Source organism: Canis lupus, chromosome 26 (genome assembly GCF_048164855.1).
Source record: "Canis lupus baileyi chromosome 26, mCanLup2.hap1, whole genome shotgun sequence".
NCBI lineage: Eukaryota > Metazoa > Chordata > Mammalia > Carnivora > Canidae > Canis > Canis lupus.
Genome location: NC_132863.1, coordinates 22,931,205 through 22,943,932, shown reverse-complemented (window position 1 = coordinate 22,943,932; position 12,728 = coordinate 22,931,205). Strand labels below are relative to the sequence as shown.

Here is a 12,728-nt window from a genome sequence, read left to right as displayed (position 1 = left end):
TTAGCAGCTAGGTTGGTGTCATGTGACTGGGCTCTAGCAATGGGATTAAGTAGAGAAATGATGTAAGTCTTCCTGCTCTGACTCATAAGGATACTTCATGTGATTAACCAGCCTTCTTTTCCTGTGCTGTGATAATCTTAGATGCCACATGTTTCAAATGCTGTAACGAATACAAGATAGAGAAGGTGACCATCCTTGGACTTTTTATAAACAAACATAAATTATGGTTGTTAAACCACCGAGATTTTAGGGCTTATTTGCTATAATCTATCCTTTTGTCACTATACACTACCTAGCAAATATTCTTTGTGTTCTCTTCTTAGAACATTGTTCCTATGATTTTTTTTTTCATGGCTATATGCTTTAGATTTTAGCTTGAATGTTATGTTCTCAGAAGGGATTTCTATGAATACTCCTAATTGAATAGGAGAGGTCCTCCTGTTCAAGTTGTCATTTGGTTTGAAGGCCTTCCTTGTTTCATTTGTATTAGCAATCACAAATCATGTATATTTTCACTTGTTTATTTTCCACTTTCTTTGCTAGACCATGAGCTTCATCAGATCAGCTAACAAGCCTGTCATCTCCAGCACTGTAGCTCCAGTGTCAACCACAGGTCTTTCAACAACCTAGGTATTTAGAAAATATTTGTTGAATAAATTAACGAAATTATTATCCCTTTCTGGCCTTAGTTTTCTCATCTACAAAATGTGATAGTACTAGTATGTCACAGGGGTTCTGTTCTGTTTTAGTGCTGCTAGGTTTTAGTAGTGTTTTATTCTTAGAACTCAATTGTATTTCCCCAAGAAGGGAAATTGAGCTCCTGGCATTGTAACATGTGAAGTTTAGATAGAATGGTATCAGCAGAGAGCTCATAATTATTTAGTAACAAAAACTGATTGGATTAGGGATACTGGGCTGGGAACTATCTGCAGGACAGTGGCCAGTAGTCTGGGTTTAATTGTACTTGCTGTTATAAGCTCTTTCTATTCAGGATAAGATTTTCTTACAAGTTCCCATACCTCGAGATTATCACACATTCAAACCATGAAGGGGAACTCAAAGTTCCTCATCCTGCTGATCTCCAAGAAGATGGAGCTGTGCAAAGATCAAAACCAAAATGGTGGAGTCCTCGAGGATTTCTAAGTGGTCCCTTGGAATGGACCTTTTAGTGGAGGTAACAAAAAGGGTATGAAATAAAACTGATATTGAGCTCTGTCCTCTCTGTAGTGCTTATGCTGGAGAATTTATTTGAGCTTTTATCCCCTTGTTTTTTTCTGGGTCCTCCTCTCCTTACACACACATCCTCAAGAAAGCAAGTATTATCATGTAGGGTTCAGCTACCTCCTGGATAGGCCCTTGGATTGCCAAGTATGATCTGAACTTGGGTCAAGAAAATAAGCCCCATGAAGTAGTGCCTGGCTTACTTGTTCAGAGGAGCATGTGACTCTTGATCTCAGGTTGTGAGTTCAAGCCCCACATTGGGTGTAGAGATTACTTAAAGAAATAAAGCATTAAAAATATATTTAAAAAAAGAAAAGAAGCCCAGAGAGCCTGAAAATCAACAGGGTTGTCTTTGTCATCTAGTCCTTAAGTAAAGGAGACAGAAGGATTCTTCAGAACTTTCCTCTGGCCAGCTGCATTCTAAAGCAGGATATCAGACAGAAGGCTTTTCTGTTTGTTTATTTATTTGGTGAAGTGGCTATTTTAAGTGAAATAACTGACATAATATTGGTAAATTTAAGGTGTAGAGCATGTTGATTTGATACATTTATATATTGCAATAGGATTGCCATTTCAGTGATAGCACTTCTATCATGTCACATAATTATCTTTCTTTTTTTTGTGGTGGGAATAGTTAAAATCTAGTCTTTTATCAAGTTTGATGGCTATACTACAATACTGTTGTCTATATTCACTATGCTGTGCATTAAATCTCCAGGATTTAATATTTACCTACTAGTTGCAGGTTTCTGACCTTAATAACCTCTCTCTTACCCCTGGTAACCTATCCCCCAGCCCCTGGTAACCACTATTTTACTTTCTGTTTTTACGAATTTGGCTTTTATTTAGAGTCCACATATAGGTGATATCATACAGGATTTGTCTTTTTCTATCTGATTTATCTCACTTAGCATAATGTCCTCAAGGTCCACCCATGTTTTGCAAAAGGCAGGATTTCCTTCTTTCTCATGGCTGAATAATATTCCATTGGATATATGCACCACATCTTCTTTACCCACTCATCCACTGGTGGACACTTAGATTGCTTGCTTCCATATGCTGGCTACTGTGCACAATGCTGCAATGAACATGGAAGTGCAGATGTCTCTTTGAGTTCCTATTTTCACTTCCTTTAAATATATGCCCAGAATTGAAATTGCTGGATCATATGGCAGTTCTGTTTTAGATGTTTTGAGGAACCTCATATTGTTTTCCCCAGTGGCTGCACACATTTACATTCCTACCGACAGTGCACAATGATTCCCTTTTCTCCACATCCTCACCAATCCTTCTTAACTCTTATCTTCTTGGGGATAGCCATTTTAGTGTGAGGTGATTTCATATTGTGATTTTGAGCTGAATTTCCCTGTTGGTTGGTAATACTGAGCATCTTTTCATGTACATGTTGGCCATTTGTATGTCTTCTTTAGAAAAATTGTTTTGTTCAGGTCCTTTCCCCATTTCTTAATCTGACTGCTTTTGCTACTGAATTGTTGTATGTTCTTCATATATTTTGGATATTAATCCCTTGCCAGATAAATGATTTGCAAATATTCTACCCCATTCCATGGATTTCTTTTTTATTTTGTTGACAGTTTCTTTTGCTATGCAGAAGAGTTTTAGTTTGATGTACTCCTATTTGTTGATTTATGATTTTGTTGCTTGGACTTTGGTATCACATCCAAAAAATCATTGCCAAGACTACTGTCAAGGGGTTTCCCCCTAGGTTTTCTTCTAGAAGTTATTCAGTTTCAGGTCTTCAGTTTCAGTCTTTAATCCATTTTGAGTTCATTTTTGTGAGTGGTGTAAAATAGGGGTACAGTTTCATTTTTTCTGCATATAGTTATCCAGTTTTCTCAGGACCATTTAATGGAGACACTGTTCTTTCTTCATTGAATATTCTTCACTGGGGCACTCTTGTTGAATATTAGTTGATCATATATGTGGGGACTTAATTCCAAGCTCTCAAATTTGTTCCATTGGTCTATGTCAGACAGACATTTACAACCAAAGATAGGTTAATAATAAATGGGATGCATTTATCTGAAATGTCTTCTGTTTTATAAAGAAATTCTTAGTGTCCTGGTAGCTATTGGCCAAAAAATCATGGAGCTACTTATGTTGAACCAGAAGGCAAGTATAAAACAAAGAATTTCCCAGATATTTCTCAAACTCATTGGTCTAGATGGAGAGAAGAGTACCTTTGACATGGGACACTAGCAAAGCAGGTGCAAAAGAAATGGAAAAATGTTTTTCTTGGATGAAGTAATTTGATACTTGATGTTTCAAAAAATTGAGGAAATTTTCATGGGAAACATTGAAGTTTTCTTCTATTATAGTGATCTATTATTGTTTTGTTTAGAATTATATATTGGTTAAGGTGGAACACCATTGTATTTTCAGTGAGTACTTTGGGCACCTCAAGGTCTTAACCCAGTCTTGTGAACATAGAGATGAATCACAGCTGAAAGGAGATCATGTGCATTAATGGACCCATGGAAGAGAGACTGAAATTAACAATCCCTGGCCTGACAAGTCCCAAATTTCTTCTGCTTCACTCTAAATTTTTCCTTGCCTCATGATGACTAATGGTACATGCTCCAAAACATCATTTCCTTCCAAATCAGTGCTTAAAATTTGAGATTTCCCAGTAGGAGCTTGGGTTAGTCTGTGTGGTTGAGAATCTGTCTTGCTTAGAATGCAACAATAGTCACCATTTTTACATGGCTTTTTCACCTGTTCACCAGATTTGCAGTTTTTCCTGCAGTGTCCTTTTATGATCCAGCAAGATTTTTGGCCCCTGCAGACTGAAAAGAGTAGAGTGTCAATTATCTCAAGATATTGATGCTTATATTTGTAACAATTAGAGTTATATGACTATATGACTATATTTGTAATCTTCACAACAATCCTGTGTTCATTAGGGAAGATTGTATAAACAAAGCAAGATTGATATATACCATATTTCTAAGCATCTTATCAATATCAAAATGTATCAAAGGAACTTGCTAGCCAGTAGGAACTGCAATTATTTGGTAAGAGGTAGTGTGATTATGTAAAATCAGCAGAGTGGGCTAACTGAATTCTGCTTTAGTGGAGTTATTTGCATTTATCATACCAGAAGTATAGAAGTTACTGCTTTAACTGAATCCATAAATGCCATGAAAATAATTGCTCTAAAAGGGAATAATAAAACAAATTAGTGTCTTATTTGGCCATCTCAGAAGCACAGCTATAGTAGATTATTACTGATTCTCACACTTGAGCATGTGTCACAACCCGCCAGAGGACTTAAGACACAGATTGCTGGCCCCACCCTCAGGATTTCTGATTCAGTATATCTGAGATGGGGCTTGAAAATTTGCATTTCTAAGAAATTATTAGACTTTGATGAAAGAAATTGAAGACACAAATCAATGGAAAGATGTCCTGTATTCAAAGATTAGAAGAATCAATTCTTTTAAAATGTCCACAGTACCCAAAACCATCTGTAGATTCAAGGCACTCTATAAAAAATACCCAATGGCATTTTTCACAGAAATAGAAAAAGCAATTCTAAAATTCATATGGGACCACACACACACACACACACACACACACACTGCAAAATAGCCAAAACAATCCTGAAAAATAACAAAGCTGGAAGCATCATACTTCCTCATTTCAAACTATATTACAAAGCTATCGTAATCAAAACAGTAAAGTATTGGTATAATGGAACAGAATTGAGAGCCCAGAAATAAATCCTTACACATATGGTCAACTAATGTTTGACAAGAGAGGCAGGAACAGTCAGTGAAGAAAGGATAATCTTTTCAACAAGTGGTGCTGGGAAAACTGGATGTCTACATGCAGAAAAATGAAATTGGTCCCTTATCTTACACCATGCACAAAAATGAACTCAAGATGAATTAAAGACTGAAATTGAAGACTTGACACTGTAAAACTCCCAGAATAAAACCTAGATAAATATCTCCTTGACATTGGTTTTGGCAATGATTTTTTTTTGGATATTACTTCAAAAGTCCAAGCAACAAAAGCAAAAATCAACACATAGGACTACATCAAATGAAAAATCTTCTACACAGCAAAAGAAACTATCAACAAAACGAAAGGGCAACCTATGGAATAGGAGAAAATACTTGCAGATCACACATTTAGTAAGGGGTTAATATCCAAAATGTATAAAGAACTCATATAACTCAAAAGAAAAAAACCAAAACCAAACAAACACAAACAAGCACAAAACAATCCAATTTAAAATGAGCAAAGGACCTAAACAGATAGTTTTCTAAAGAAGACATCCAAGTGGCTAACAGGTACCTGAAAAGCTGCTCAGCTTCACTAATTTTCAGGGAAGTGCAAATTAAAACCAAAGTGAGATATCACTTCACACTTGTTAGAATGGACACTATAAAGAAATATGAGATAACAAGTGTTAGAGAAGGTGTGAAGAAAATGGAATCCTTGTGCATTGTGGGTGGGAATGTAAATTGCTATTGCCACTATGGAAAACATTATAGAGTTTCCCTCCAAAATTAAAAATAAAATTATATGATCCAGCAATTCCAATTCTGGGCATATATCTGAAGAAGAGAAACCACTATTGTGAAGAGATGTCTATATTCTTATGTTCATTATATCATTATTCACAACAGCCAAGATACAGAAATAACAGCCAAGATATACAAGTGTCCATCAACAGATAAATGGATAAAGATCACACACACATATATGCACACACACAGAGGAATATTATTCAGCCACGAAAAAGAAGGTAATCCTGTCATTTGTTACAACATGGATGGATCTTGAGAACATTATGCTAAATGAAATAAGTCAGACAGATAAATACAAATACTGTATGATCTTATACATGAAATCAAAGCATCAACCTCATAGAAACAGAGATTAGGATGATGGTTACCAATGGGTGAGAGAGATGGGGAGATGTTGGTCAAAGGGTATAAACTTCTAATTGATAAATAAGTTCTGGGGATCTAACATACAGCATGGTGATTATAGTTAACAATACCGTATTACATACTTGAACATTGCAAGGAGAGTAGATGGTAAATGTTCTCATGACAAAAAAGAAATGGAAATTACATGACATGATGGAGGTGTTAGCTAACTTGGTGGTGGTAATCTTTTGCTATATATAAGTGTATCAAGTCAACACAGTATACACTTTAAACTTACGCAACATCACAACTTAATTGTCAATTATATCTCAATAAAGCTGGAAAAGTTTGCATTTCTAACAAGTTCCCAGGTGATGCTGATGGTGGTAATTGAGAGACCTAGCATCCTATAAGCAAAATCTATAACATATCTGGAGGAAATGTCCACACATTAATAAATTCTGGAAGAGCAAAAACCAGGAATTGTACAGAATCTCTGAGGATGGAATATCCTCACAGTTACATGAAAATATGTTTCCTTTTAATTTTGAGATATTCAGGAAAAGCCTATTGGTCACTTCACAGAAAACAGATGGAAAAGACATAGAATTTTCCAAGTTTTATGGGATAGGGTACATTTAAGTGACAAGTTTTACCTGTTGAAGCATTATCCCTAGGTATCCCCGAACTGTCAAAATTTGACTCTTAATTGTTAAGTGAATCTAAGTAGATTTTCTAATAACACATATTTTAATTGAGAAAGATAAAATTTAAAAATTGAGAAATGCAACAGATATCATTGTATATTTCATTGTGACCTGATGTTTTATTATTAATCTTAAAAGTTCCAACAGGATTTATATACAGTTTTAAAATATTTTTTTAACTATATCCAATGCTTAACTAATAATGGCTAAAATTTGCTACTCTAAACACTTCAGTGATACCAAATATAGTTTCAAATGAAAGAAGATATTCAGGAATCAGGTTGAATATTGAAAAAAAAAGGAGAGAAAAAGGACACACGGAAGGTAATCTAGATAAAAAAACAGAAGGTATAAATCTAGAAGCTATTTATAGCAAAATTATGCTTGAATTTTTAAAGTAAAATTTTAACTCAAGCATAACATGTTCCAGAAATATGCACTAATTACTGATGTGCAACTGGATGGATCATCATAAAACTACTCATATAATCAGCACTAGAAAGCCCCTTCATGTCTTCCTTCAGCCATTAATGTTCTTCTCCTCCCCATCCCCCCACTGCCCACCCTGATTTCTAATATCATATGGTAGGCTAACTGTGAAAAAGTCCCCCAAATTTTCACCCCCTTTTGGATCCACACCCTTTGCTCTATAATTTTATGATTTTCTTCCATTATGGTTGAGGGGCTCTGTCCCACCATTTGACTTAAGGCATATACATGTGACATATTTGTTAGCATATATAATTTTTTATACATATCAAAGTTTATTTAGCAATGTGCTATTTTGTTTCCAAATAAATAAGTTATTTGCTATTCTTTTATTATTAATTTCCAATTTTATTCGTTGTACTGGGGAGTATGATCTTTATTATACTATTTTATTTATTTATTTATTTATTTATTTATTTATTTATTTATTTAAAATTTCATTTTATTGGAGTTCAATTTGCCAACATATAGCATAACACCCAGTGTTCATCCCATCAAGTGCTCCCCTCAGTGCCGGTCTCCCAGTCACCCCAACCCCACCTCTCTTTCCACCACCCCTTGTTTGTTTCCCAGAGTTAGGAGTCTTTCATGTTTCGTCTCCTTTTCTGATATTTCCCACTCATTTTTTCTCCCTTCCCTCTCATTCCCTTTCACTATTTTTTATATTCCCCAAACGAATAAGACCATACAATGTTTGTCCTTCTCCGATTGACTTATTTCACTCATCATAATACCCTCCAGTTCCATCCACATCGAAGCAAATGGTGGGTATTTGTCGTTTCTAATGGCTGAGTAATATTCCATTGTATATATAAACCACATCTTCCTTATCCATTCATCTTTCGATGGACACCGAGGCTCCTTCCACAGTTGGCTATTGTGGACACTGCTGCTATAAACATCGGGGTGCAGGTGTCCCGGTGTTTCACTGGATCTGTATCTTTGGGGTAAATCCCCAGCAGTGCAATTGCTGGGTCGTAGGGCAGGTCTATTTTTAACTCTTTGAGGAACCTCCACACAGTTTTCCAGAGTGGCTGCACCAGTTCACATTCCCACCAACAGTGCAAGAGGGTTCCCCTTTCTCCACATCCTCCCCAACATTTGTTGTTTCCTGCCTTGTTAATTTCCCCCATTCTCACTGGTGTGAGGTGGTATCTCATTGTGGTTTTGATTTGTATTTCCCTGATGGCAAGTGATGAGGAGCATTTTCCCATGTGCCTGTTGGCCATGTCTATGTCTTCCTCTGTGAGATTTCTCTTCATGTCTTTTGCCCATTTCATGATTGGATTGTTTGTTTCTTTGCTGTTGAGTTTAATAAGTTCTTTATAGATCTTGGATACTAGTCCTTTATCTGATACGTCATTTGCAAATATCTTCTCCCATTCTGTAGGTTGTCTTTTAGTTTTGTTGACTGTTTTTTGTTTTTTGTTTTTTTTTTTTTTGCCGTGCAAAAGGTTCTTATCTTGATGAAGTCCCAATAGTTCATTTTTGCTTTTGTTTCTCTTGCCTTCATGGATGTATCTTGCAAGAAGTTGCTGTGGCCAAGTTCAAAAAGGGTGTTGCCTGCGTTCTCCTCTAGGATTTTGATGGAATCTTGTCTCACATTTAGATCTTTCATCCATTTTAAGTTTATCTTTGTGTATGGTGTAAGAGAATGGTCCAGTTTCATTCTTCTGCATGTGGATGTCCAATTTTCCCAGCACCATTTATTGAAGAGACTGTCTTTTTTCCAGTGGATAGTCTTTCCTGCTTTGTCGAATATTAGTTGACCATAAAGTTGAGGGTCCACTTCTGGGTTCTCTATTCTGTTCCATTGATCTATGTGTCTGTTTTTGTGCCAGTACCATACTGTCTTGATGACCACAGCTTTGTAGTACAACCTGAAATCTGGCATTGTGATGCCCCCAGCTATGGTTTTCTTTTTTATTTTTTTTTTATTATTATTTTTTTATTTTTTTATTTTTATTTATTTATTTATTTATTTATTTATTTATTTATTTATTTTTTGGTTTTCTTTTTTGATAATCCCCTGGCTATTCGGGGTCTTTTCTGATTCCACACAAATCTTAAGATAATTTGTTCCAACTTTCTGAAGAAAGTCCATGGTATTTTGATAGGGATTGCATTAAATGTGTAAATTGCCCTGAGTAGCATTGACATTTTCACAATATTAATTCTTCCAATCCATGAGCATGGAGTATGTAGCTTTCTTTGTGGTCTTATATGTGAGATATTTTTGTAAATTTTGTAAATTTTTTGTGTTCTTAAAAGAATGCTTACTCTCTGTTGAGCAGATAAATGTCCTCATATAAATATATATATATCCAATAACTTAGGTTTATTTAATACACTGGTTGGATTTTCAGTGTATTCTTATCAGTTAAGTGGTAAAATTGAGTTAAAGTTCTTCAAATGCCATTGTTTGCTTAACTATTCCTCTCTGAAGTATCATTTATTGTTTTTCTTTAAAAATTTTTTAATTTTAATTAACATATAGTATATTATTAGTTTCAGAGGCAGAATTTAGTGATTCATCAGTTGCATACAACACCCAGTGTTCGTTCCATCAAGTGCCCTCCTTAATACCCATCACCCAGTTACCCCCAACCCCCACCCATCTCTCCTCCAGCAACCCTCAGTTTGTTTCCTACAGTTTAGAGTCTCTTATGATTTGTCTCCCTCTCTGACTTGTTTTTCAAATCTGGAAGCTGAAATTGTAAGTGCCACAGGTTCTTATGACCCAATTATTTCTTTTACCAGTAAATAACCAGCCTCTGCCAAGTATTATATATTTTGCCTTAGAGTTTTCTTTGCCACATATTAAGAATGCTACTTCAGCTTTCATTTAGTTTATAATTGCCTGATAAGGCATTTCATTATCTTAATCCAGATGTTTTTAGATCAAACATTTCTGTGCCTTGTAGATCACCTGTTGTTTGATCTTTCTTTCTCATTTGAAAGCCTAAGCCTTCATCTAGTGAGTTTAGTTCATTTACATTTATTGTAATTAAAATTACATTTGGATTTATGTCTGCTATCTTACTTTATATTTTCTACTAGTAATTTTTATTCTTTCTTACTATTTTTAATTAGAGAAATAAGGATTTTTCCAGCTGGCTTAAAATGTACTCATTTTATTTTTATTCTTATGCTATTTGTAATAACATAAAGCTCATGTCCATGAATACCTATCTTTATTAATATTGAAACTTATCTATAATTATGCCTTACTTTTAACAAGGCAAGTACCTTAGTAATGCTCTCATATTCCTGGCCTTTCTCTTCACTGACCCTTGGCCATCCCCTTCTGAATCACATTAATTATCTAAAATTTATGGGAATTATGGGATACATTTTCTTTGTCTATACCCCTCTAGTCCAGTTTTTCTTAAGTCAACTAAAAAATTACAAACTAATTGATAATTCTTACCTCTCATATCATTTCCAACATTCTTCTGGATTAATTTCTCTATATTTGAGTTCTTCCTCCAAGAGTGTTTTCAAAATGTGTCTTTGTGTGGCAAATATTCTCCAGCCCTCTATGCTTGAGAATATTTTTGTTATACTTCTATATTTAAATAGCGATATAATTCATTCAAATAGCAAAAAACAAACAAACAAACAAACAAACAAAAAAACAAATAGCATTACAATTCATTAATGAATGAATATAAGATTTCTAGGTTCATGGTTCTTTTCCTTCACTATTTAAAGAATTTATTTTCCTTTTATATCAGTGTTACAGTTGAAAAGTTGCCACAACTCTTATTTTTCTGGGTTTATGTAAAGAATGTCCATTTGGGTCTTCTGAAGCTTTTTTTGCCCTGGAAGGTGAATGATTTCTTTGGGTTATGTCTGACCCAAAGGAGACACAGAATAAGTACCCATGAAAAACAAAACCATAAACTTACTCTACCTAGCAAGTCCACCTCTAGGAGCTTTTAAAAAAATTTCTGTCCAAGTAAATAAAAACATATATGCAAAAAGTCAGTTGCGGTTTTGTTTGTCTGGAAAGATCTGGAAAGATCACATTTTACCCTGAATACGGATTAGAAGTACAAATTATGATCTATCTACATGATAGAATATATGTGATTCCTAGAAGCAATGAGACAAATTTTTATGTGCCGACAAGGAAGATGTCTACTATATATTGAATAAAAACATTTTAGAGCAATATATAGTTACTTTTTTAGTTAAAAAAATAAAACTATAAGCACACACATACTTATATGCATTTGTATGTGCATAGAAAAGAGGTTTGGGGTTTTTAAAAATATTTTATTTATTTATTCATGAGAGACAGAGAGAGAGAGAGAGAGGCAGAGACCTAGGCAGAGGGAGAAGCAGGCCCCATGCAGGGAGCCAGATGTGGGACTTGATTCCGGGACCCCGGGATCATGCCCTGAGCTGAAGGCAGGTGCTAAACCGCTGAGTCACCCAGGCATCCCAGAAAAGAGGTTTTAAACATTAGACAGATGAAGGAAATTGTACCTTGTCTAAAAATTATTCAAGCCTTCATATATAGTAGTTTCACAGCTCTGGCCACTTGTTTGTAAAATCTTATTGTAAATCATTAACAAAATCACAAACTTTTATAGTTGGAAAGGAGCAGAAAGGACTGTGCTCTCTTCCACATGACTGCTCTGCAAACATTTTCATTCCAGACTAGAGCAGGATTTCATATGGAGAGATAACAGAACTTAATGTCTAAGAAGGCCTTCAGGACTCATGATCTGATAAGGATTGGAAAGACAGCTGAAGTCAGGCAGCTGCTCAGTTGGGTCCTTGGAACATTGGTGCCAAGTACCAAGGGATGATGGAGTTACACCTGAGTATGAGAAGGACTTTTTGAAAGACATCTTGCCCTACTCCATGCCTCTAGGGATCCTGGCTAGGTACACTTTCCCAGTATGGGGCCTCAGGTCTGTCCTGGGAGTACATTCAGATAAAGTCAAGCAGATTTCAGTCACCTCTGAAAACCTTGTCTCAGTGGACAAAAAAGATAATAAACCTTCCATGGGCAGTTCCCCACCCTAGCTCTCTTCCTTTTTCCTTGGTTCTGGTTACCTGGCAGTATCTGGAACAGGATCAAACATACAGTAAGGGTCAGGAGCAAGAGTTTCATGGTCTTTAGGAAGAAGGTGGCAGATCCAGGAGTCCAGAACATTCTGCAGTGGGACTCTGGGCTCAGGTTTTTATTTATTTTCATTGGGCGGGGTTCAGGGGGTGGGTCATGGGCAATGAAACAAAAAGAGGTACAAAGGAACGTTGGCCTATAGGCCAGAAGCATTCATTGATTAGACACTACTTAGAACCCTGTTCTGAGGGGAGGCAGACGACTACAAGAGAAGGTGAAAATATCATGGCAGTATATAAAGAGAATCCACACACCAGGGGTCTTCCT

General features: G+C 35.7%; 1 long non-coding RNA gene across 1 annotated transcript; it reads right to left on the bottom strand.

The window, feature by feature from the left end:
* Positions 1-1,702: 1,702 nt before the first annotated feature.
* LOC140618262 (uncharacterized) lies at positions 1,703-12,510 on the bottom strand. Its single transcript, XR_012018461.1, has 2 exons — positions 12,392-12,510; positions 1,703-4,028 (listed from the first exon to the last, which is right to left on the bottom strand). It is a non-coding gene; the product is annotated as an uncharacterized lncRNA (long non-coding RNA).
* Between the last annotated feature and the right edge of the window lie 218 nt (positions 12,511-12,728).